At 46.3% G+C, this 9,153-nt stretch overlaps 1 long non-coding RNA gene across 1 annotated transcript; it reads left to right on the forward strand.

Moving 5' to 3' along the window:
- Window positions 1–1,367: 1,367 nt before the first annotated feature.
- On the forward strand, window positions 1,368–8,700 carry LOC130039748 (uncharacterized). The gene is made up of 2 exons (XR_008794948.1): window positions 1,368–8,327; window positions 8,370–8,700. It is a non-coding gene; the product is annotated as an uncharacterized LOC130039748 (long non-coding RNA).
- The last annotated feature ends 453 nt before the right edge of the window (window positions 8,701–9,153 follow it).

Here is a 9,153-nt window from a genome sequence, read left to right on the forward strand (position 1 = left end):
AGGAAGTGAGTGTATTTATGGAATGACATAGCTAAATCAGCTAAAAAAACCCGAAAAGTTCTGTAAAACTCTATTTCTTTTTTCTCTTTGAGTCTCCCCTTCACAGAACCTCCTGCCCCAAATAAGGCCGTTTTCTAGGGAGTCCGCCTGGGCCCTGGGGCGTCCCACCTTGTGCTTTACTAAAAGCCGAGGCCTGAGCCCCGCTGACCCACACTCGAGGGACGACGGGCTCCCTAATGGCCGGCTACCGGGAGGGACAAACCCGGGCCCGCGTCTGAGCGCGGCCCGAAGAGCCAAGAACGGCCGGAAGCGCCGGCCAGGGCCCCCTCCCCCACACCCTCCCCGCTGCCGGCCTCCGCGGGTGGGGCGCGCCTGCGCAGTGCTGCGCTGCGCCAACCGCCACAGCTTCTGGAGGCGGCCGGGACCGGCTGGAGCCGGTTAGAACCGGCTGGGCCCGCCCGCGAGCCCGGCCCTCACAAAGGGAGACGGCGGCGGGTCACGGATCTCGGATCCTTGCGCCGGCGGGTGCGCGTGGGGGCGGGGCGCTCCGGCCGCGCCTTTCGGGACCCCCATCCCCCACTTGCTGGCCCACTCCGGGCCTCCCGCCTCTCGCCCCGAAACCCCCAGCCGCCACCCTGAGCTCCAAGGCGGCAGGCGGGACCCCCAGACACAGCCCCTTCGTCTCCCCGGGAACTGAGGGTCTCCCTTGAGCCCCGGGGAGGCGGCCATGTTTCACCCCGTTTTCCCGCGGCGGGGAGACTGCAGAGGTCACTGAAATCACAGTTCCTCAGTCTGCGTGCACCTAGGGGCTCTTATTTGCCTTCCCGCATCAGTACAGAAAAGCCAAGCGTGGAACAAGGCGGGGGCGGGGCGGGGTGTTCGTCGCTGATCCCCCCAAAGCGGGGACCCGGTGGGCCGTGTTGGCGATTTTTTTGCTAATTTAATGGAGGGATGGAGGTGGGAAGGGCTCAGGCAAGCCCCGGGACCCGCTCAGGCAGGCTCCATTTGCAGGGTTGCGTAGCTCCCCCCAGCAGGGGGTGTCTAGAAAGGGGGTCCCACCCGGAGCAGGCCGTGGCGAGGCAAATGGCGGCGCCCAGGGAACGTGCGGTACCGAGGCAAAGCCAAAATGGCGAGGCCGGCGCAAGCCCCGGCTCCATCCAGAGCGCAAAGCAGGCCCCCTGGTAGCCAAGAAACGGGGGTGGGGTGGGGGTGGGGGAGAGACGGGCGGTTCATGGAACTTCTCGGACATTCTCAAGTCATGGCTACGTGGGAGGGCTTACATAAGGGACGTTTTCCTTCTTTCCCGTGTTTTAGCTCAACCGTCCTGACTAATGAGTCTCCCACACCCCGGGGTACGCAGTCGGCTGGCCGGGAGTGGCGCAGAGACCACGCGGCCCGCAGAAGCTATTTTCGACCCCCCCGCCAGGGACTATTTCCTTGCTTCCCTCACAAAGGCTGCGGAGGGTTACCGACTGCGTCAGGGTGAGTCGTCCCGGGTCTATAAATAGGCCTCCCGCGGCGCTGCGGCAGGCATTGAGGCAGCGAGCGCAGAGCAGGCAGCAGCGGCGGAGCTTGAGGAAGGCAGATAAGTCTCTGCTCGAGAAATGAGCTTAGCCATTCTAAATAGCGAAAATAACCTAGAGAAGACTTAGGGCTTAGCTCTTTAAAAAGATTTAAAAAACATAAAAAGGTTGTGGAAGAGCGAAGTTATGGAGGTTTTAGAGAGTAGCTTGGAAGCGGAGCAGAGAAGAAAAGCGATTTTTCTAGTTCTTGACGGAGGTTGAGATGAAAATGCTTTAACGGAGGATATAGAAAAAGCTTAAATTAAGGAAGTGGCTGAGAGGGGACTGTAAAGTCCTGGAATTTAAAAAGGAATTTAAACGGAAGAACAGGCCGGTAGCTAGCTCTGAAATGTGAGGCATAAATAGAACAGAAACGGTATTTTAGGAAGCCAGGCCGTAGGTAAATTAAATTTAATATTGAACGTAAATTTGAAGGTGATTTGAGAGACCTTCAGATGGTCGCGCAGGGAAGATGGCGTCCTCCGGGGCCCAGAGAAGGTCTGATTGGCCTGGAAAAAAATTCGAGGTACAGGGAGTGGTGGGATTTAAAAAAAAACATATAAATGGTTAAAATAGAAGAAAGAAGATAGAAATTTGAAGTGGAAAATGTTCGGAAGACAGAAGTACAGGAAGGTGAAGAAAAGATGTAGAAGATAGGAAACAAATTAGAAGATTTTTAAAAAGGCCTTTTAGAAGACAGGAAGCCCTTGTGATTAGGATGAAGAGAATGTGTAGACCAGCTAGAAAACCGGCCTTTGAGGGCACAGCTGCAAATTCGGTAGAAAATGTAGAAGATGAAGCGAGGTTCAAGATGGCCGCCAAGTCCCTCAGATAGAAAGTGAAAGTCCAGCTAGGACAAAGATTCCAGGGGCGTTAGAAGATAGACGCCAGAAGCCTGCAAGGTAGACGAGTTGGCAGCCGGTTAGTGCAGGAAGACGAAGGCAGCGCTTTGATAAAGGGCCGAGGAGTCAGACGCCTCCCGACTTGCTCGCTCGTGGCCTAGGAGCAGGTCTGAGAAGAGAAGGGAGTCGTAGCTACCGTAGGCCGAGGTCGACCTAGAAGAGCCGAAGCTAGAAGGAAAGCGCTTAGGAGCCACAGGAAGGAAGCTGGTGGAAGGTTCTGAAGGAATGGAGATTTAGGTAGAAGATTTTAGGCCAAGATCGCCCTAGACATCTGCAGCTAGAAGGAAGGTGTGTTCAAGTCAGGCAGCTTCTGAGAGGATGAAGTCATTAAGAATTAGGCGGAGGGTTTTGGAAGAGTTGGAAGCTTGGAAGGCCGTGAATGCAGTAGCTAGTTGTCTGGAAAATTCGAAGGACTTGGAGCCCAAGAATGTTCCCCAAAATTGTTGCTTTGGACTTGAGCTAAAAGGAGTTGCGTCCGAGGAGTAGGCGGCAGTTGGCAGCCGACCAGGTGCCACGCAGAAGTGCCTTGAGGATCTAGGAAGGAGCGGCAGCCAGGAGCCAGGAGCCGGCAGCCAGTGCGAAGCTAGGCCAGCGCAGCGAGCGGTGAAGATAGGAGAGTCCGGGAGCCAGAGCCGTGTGGTAGCCAGAAGGAAGGAGCCGCGCCGCGGTGGAGGTGAAGCTAGGCGAGGACCCAGGAAGGAGCAGCCAGTGCGGTGTCGGTGATGGTGACGAAGCTAGCGGGCGGCTTGGCTTGGCGACCCCGGCGGCGGCGGCGGCCAGCGGGCGTTTGGAGCTAGCTAGAGCATCCTAGAGCAGCCCCCCCAGTCTGCGAGGCCACAGGGAGAGCCAGTGGTGTGGTAACGACCCCGTGAGGCCGGCTGTTGGTTTGTTTGTAATGGCGTATGGTAACCTTTTCTACTTTAATGGTAATGGGGGACTGGGGTGTAGGCCGATTTCCGGTTCCGGTGTTACAGGTTTCTCTTTTTCAGGCTTGTTTTCTCATGCGTCTTGTCTGAAGCTTTTGAGGGCAGACTTCCAAGGCCTGGAGGAATGGTAGATGGCAAGTTATTTTTTCCCCCCTAAAACTAATTTGAGGAAAACCAAACGAGTTTGATAGAACTGAAAAATTGCCTTTCCAAAGCAGTTAGTTTGGGCATTGAAGTATTTTAGCTTTGTCAACAGATGACTTGTTTTTCTACTTTTCACCCTGAATTAAGGTTTAAATATGTAGTTGGATGTGTAATTAGGGATTGTTTTGGGGGGCAAAATATGTTTTGAGTTCTTCTCCCCTTAGGTCTCTAGAATCCCAAAGGCAAATGACCGATTCAAGGTAACAGCAAAAAGAAAATCCAGTATCAGGATAATCAGCACCACAGGTTTACAGTTTCTAGAAACTAGAGCACGAAGCAGCTTGCTTTGAGGTCTGTGGAGGAGCTGGTCAATGGAGAAATGGCTGGTAGCTAATTCTTTTTTCCACCCCTTAACCAGATTTTAAAAAGCTCATAACTGTTAAAGCTGGTTATTTTACTTGGAAGTATTTCGGGGTGGTCTACACAGGGAAAGGGGGGAGAAATGTTTTTTTCTAAGATTTTCCACAGATAGAGCACTATGGAAAACTGGGTTAGAGAAGGATTGTACTGCTATGCTGTTGGCACGAACACCTTCAGGGATTGGAGCTGCTTTACTCCTTGGAAGAGTATTCCCAGTTGAAGCTGAAATGTACAGCACAGTGCAGCTTTGGTTCATAATCTGTCACCTCAGGAGAACATCAGAAGCGGTTGACTAGGCCAAGTTAAGTTTTAAAATGTGTGACCTTAAAAATACCTTTTATTGAAGGGGAGGGGCAAAATTGGTGATTAGTTGTCAGTGATCTGTTACGGTTGGGATTGGGGAGGGGGGTTGGGTTTTAGGTAATTGTTTAGTTTATGATTTCAGGTAACTCATGCCAGAGAACTTAAATACTTAGGATGGAAAAACTAAAGAAATCTCAACTTCAAAGTTGGCAAGTAACTCCCAATCGTAGGCACCCCACCACCACCCAGTTTTGAATTGGGCGGCTGGGAAGATTTGTGAAGATTCACTGGATTCAAAGTTCAGCAGGACTTGGGGGTTGGATTCACCCCAACTGGGCTCTTAACCAAAATCTTGGGAAGATTTTTTTAATGTTATAAAAGTTGTCGGATATGGTAGTGTGTGGTTCTCTTTTGGAATTTTTTTCAGGTGATTTAATATAAACTTAATACTATAGGAGCTTCAGAGCAAAAGGAGTGGCTTAATGATCCTGAAGGGATTTCTGCTGATGGTAGCTTTTATATTATCAAGTAAGATCTACTTTTAGTCACGTTATAAGCAAGTTTTTGTTTCTCAGTGTAGGAAGTCTTGTATCATTTCAAAGCAAGAGGTTAAGGTATGCTTCAAAATGATTGTGAACTGTATATTTTTAAAATTGCGCTTAACTATATGTAAACTGTTACTGACAGGGTGGGCATTTGTTGATGGGGAGGGGAGGAAACTTTTTTTCTGTAGACTTTTTTCAGATTACATCTTCTGAGTCATAACCAGCCTGGCAATATGATGGCCTAGAAGGAGAGGGAACAGCTCCTTGGTGAATGATAAGTAAAAGGCAGAAAGATTTTATTTCATATCTCCATTGGGGAAAAGGCATAACCCTGAGATCCTTACTCTACTGATGAACATTGTTGTCTACATATGCCAAAAAAAAAGCAAACAAGATCTACCAATTAAAAAAAGTTATTGGAATCTACTATAAATTTATGGTTTATCAAGCTATAACCACAAAATAAGGAATTGATGAGAATGTAATGAATTTAAGAATAAAGAGTTGATGAGAAATAATGATGAAATAAAATAACAAAGTGATGAGAAATAACAATGAAGATCACATGTTCATCTCTACTGCTTTTACAAAAGCAGAATAAAAAGCGAAATGAAATGAAAATACTACATTAATCTCGGAGTAAAAGAAGCTGAAATAATTCAGATAAATGGGATCGAGTGGATTGAAAAGGAGGCTGTGCTGTTTGCCAATCTTTCGTTTGCCTCAGACAGGTTTCTCTTATCAGAAGAGTTGCTTCATTTCATCTGGGAGCAGAAAACAGCAGGCAGCTGTTAACAGATAAGTTTAACTTGCATCTGCAGTATTGCATGTTAGGGATAAGTGTTTCTTTTTAAAAACTGGAAGTTTTAAAAGTATTTGAATTTGGCCATTTTTCCTGATCCTTAAGGATTTCAGGATTGTGAAGAATTTTCCCATCCAGCCTTTAAAAAAGTAAACAGAATTTGTGCCTCATTTGGGCTTACATGATGGGATAAGACTCATCCAGAGGCAGATAATTAGAAATCCATGGAGATTAATTAGTACCGTAAAAGGTACCTGAAAATCTGAAAAATAATAATAAGAAATAAATAGCATTGAATCTAAAAACTAGTATGTTAGGATAAAATGTTAAATCTTAAGTAAAATTTTAATGTGTTGTGATGTATATTGTGCAGAAAAAAACCATTAAATCATTCCAAAAAATAAACCATATTAGAGAATGTATGCTTTCAGAAAGGTGTCTCCTTATTTAAATAAAATATTGTTTGTCTGTAGTTAGTGTTGGGCAATCTTGGGGGGATTCTTCTCTAATCTTTCAGAAACTTCGCGCACTTAAATGGACAAGATCAGGAATTGAGCAGAAGAACGAATTTTACTTTTAAGGCAGGAAAGACAAATTTTTTTATCCTTCATAAATTGATGAGCATTTAATAATTCCAGGCACATGGCAATAGAGAACCCTCTAAATAAGGAATTAAATACCTCTTAGACAGGTGGGAGATTATGATCAGAGTAACAAAACAGGTAACTACACCTACACTTGTTTCCAGAAAGCTAGGGGCATATAATTTGATATTTGCATGCTAATTTTAAATGCTTAAAATCTCTCACCTAGTGTCAGCCAGTGCTTACAAATTACTGGCATCTTACACAGGCACTTGTAAGGGGAGGGCATGTGGGGTTTTTAAAGAATTTTCCTTTCCAGAGGCTTCATTTCATCCTTCATTGAAGCAGTTCAGGATTTTGACTTGGCTCTGCCTTCTCTACTAGTGAGATTTGCAGTGAGTTTATCAGCAACACATTTTTTAAAAACCTGATTTTTTTGGAGGGAAGGGAGGAGGGGTGGGGCTTACTTGTTTAGCTTTTTTTTTACAGACTACACAGAATGCAGTTGTCTTGAACTCAGGTCTGTCTGTTCTGTTGGCAAGTAATCAGTACTGTTCTGACCCGCTGCTATTAGAATGCATTTTGAAACGACTGGAGTATGAGTCAAAGTTGTGTTTCCTAATGCTTGGAGTAGTGATTGTTGAAGGAAAACCCAGCTGAGTGATATAAAGGCTGAGTGTTGAGGAAATTTCTGCAGCTTTAAGCATTGATGTTTGTGAGTGAAGTCAAAGTACCTTTTGCTGTGCTTCTTTAGGTAAAAATGCTTTTTGTTCACTTCTGGTAAGGGGGTGGGGAGGGCATTGAAGCCTTTAGTCTTTTTCAGATGCAACTTTAAAATCAGTTGACAAGAAATAAATTCCACACAAGCAGCAGTCTTCAGGAAGTGTAACTGGCAAGTGGAAATGACTTGACAACAGTTCAGTGGTTTTAGTGCATTGTTTTTGTGCGGGTTTCTCTCTCCCCTCCCTTGGTCTTAATTCTTACATGCAGGAACATTCAAAACAGCAGACGTATGCGAAGGGCCAGAGAAGCCAGACCCAGTAAGGAAAATAGCTTGCTTATTTTACATAAACAAACCAGATATTCCATTTTGAATGTGGGGATTGGGAACCACTAGTTCTTTCAGATGATACTCTGCAGACTAGATGGAGCTTCCAGTTGAATTTCACCATTGGACAAAATGAGGACAACAGGTGAACAGCTTTTTCTGCATTTACATACCAAGTCAAAGAAATGTTAGACTTTCAGCTTAATGCTGTAGTCCATAGCATGTGAGCAAGTGTTTGACCTGGGGTGGAGGGGTGAGGTGGGCGCTAAGCCTGTTCTTAAGATTTTCCAGGTATCCCTCACTAAAGGCACCGAAGGCTTAAAGTAGGACAACCATGGAGCCTTCTTCCTGTGGCAAGAGAGACAACAAAGCGCTATTATACTCAGGTCAATCTGAATGGTGTCAGCCTCCAGGATTTGCCTAACCATGCATTGAGGCTCACTAACTTGGGAGTGGCACCAAAGGAATGCGTTAATAACGTCGTATGCTCCCGGGCTCGTCCTAATATTTTCCGAAGCTGTTTTTAAAGCAGCTCTTAGAGCTCAAGTGATGCTTGAGGGGAGGGAAAGCGGGCAACCACTTTTCCCTAGCTTTTCCAGAAACCTGTTAAAAGCAAGGTCTCCCCACAAGCGACTTCTCTGCCACATCGCCACCCCCTGCCTTTGGTGTAGCACAGACCCTTCACCCCTCACATCGATGCTGCCAGTAACTTGGATCCCTTTGGGCACGATCCATAATCGTTTGCAAGGTAACAGTGGTGCCAAGGTCTGGTGGGTTGCACTACTTAGGAAAGGCAGTTTGCAGGTTAACGTTAAGACTGCAACCAAAAACTCTTAAGATGTTTAAAATATAGCACTAGTATGCCATGATTTAAAACCGCCAGTAAATGGAAAAATAAAAACATGAAAGAACTGTAATGTTGGGTGGGAAAGTAAAAAGCTAGAGATGTTAGGTATTTTAGTGGTTGAGGACTGTTTGGGGGGGTTGCAAAATTCTCTGCTAAGACTTTTTCAGGTGAACATAACAGACTTGGCCAAGCTAGCATCTTAGCTGAAGCAGATTCTCCAGTGCTCTTCAGTAGGGCTACTAAGGTTTTTCTTTTCCTGAGAAAACAAAGTCTTTTGTTTTCTCAGGTTTTGCTTTTTGGCCTTTTTCTAACTTAAAAAAAAAAAAAGCAAAAGATGCTGGTGGTTGGCACTCCTGGTTTCCAGGACAGGGTTCAAGTCCCTGCGGTGTCTTTGCTTGACATAGCCTCTGTCTTGAAACTCTTGTCGTCTCGTGTCCCTGCTTCACTGTGGAGTTGGGAGGAAGAAAGGAATTTAAATGGGATTTGTGAGAAGCCTAGTAATTGTATCTCTGAACATGTATAAACTTACCTTTAATTTTCAGGTATTCGTATGTATCTTAGCATTTTGAGAATCCTCCTAAAAATTAACAATACTAATAAAAATTTAAGTTAACTCATCATTGTGGTTCTTTTGTTTATTAAAGTCAAACCCTGGGCATGGAGAAGGGGGTGCAGGGGGAGGGGTTCTTGGTTGAATGGATGAAATAGCAGTGAGGCCTTCAAAGCTGTGTGCGCCCATGTCACACTGCCAGTGCTCATGGCTTCCTCCTGGGGGTTGGGTGAGTGGGAATCATGGGGTGCCAGGGATCAAAACCAGTTTGGCTGAGTGCAAGGCAAGCACCCTACCCTCTACTCTTCTGTCCCCTAAATCAATGGTTTTCACAAAACTGCGCAGTTGGGTGATATATGGGACTCAATCTTGCTACATTGCTGGTTAACAGCCTCATGAGCTCACAGCCTCCTGGGGAGCCTGATCTTTGAAGGCTGCGGTTACTTGGGGGATGGGTGACCCTGCCCAAACAATTGATGCTGACCGCGGTCCGGTTGACTGAACTGGGCAGGGATCTTAG

The sequence above is a fragment of the Sorex fumeus genome, unplaced genomic scaffold (assembly GCF_029834395.1).
Source record: "Sorex fumeus unplaced genomic scaffold, SorFum_2.1 ptg000093l, whole genome shotgun sequence".
In the NCBI taxonomy this organism is placed as follows: Eukaryota; Metazoa; Chordata; class Mammalia; order Eulipotyphla; family Soricidae; genus Sorex; species Sorex fumeus.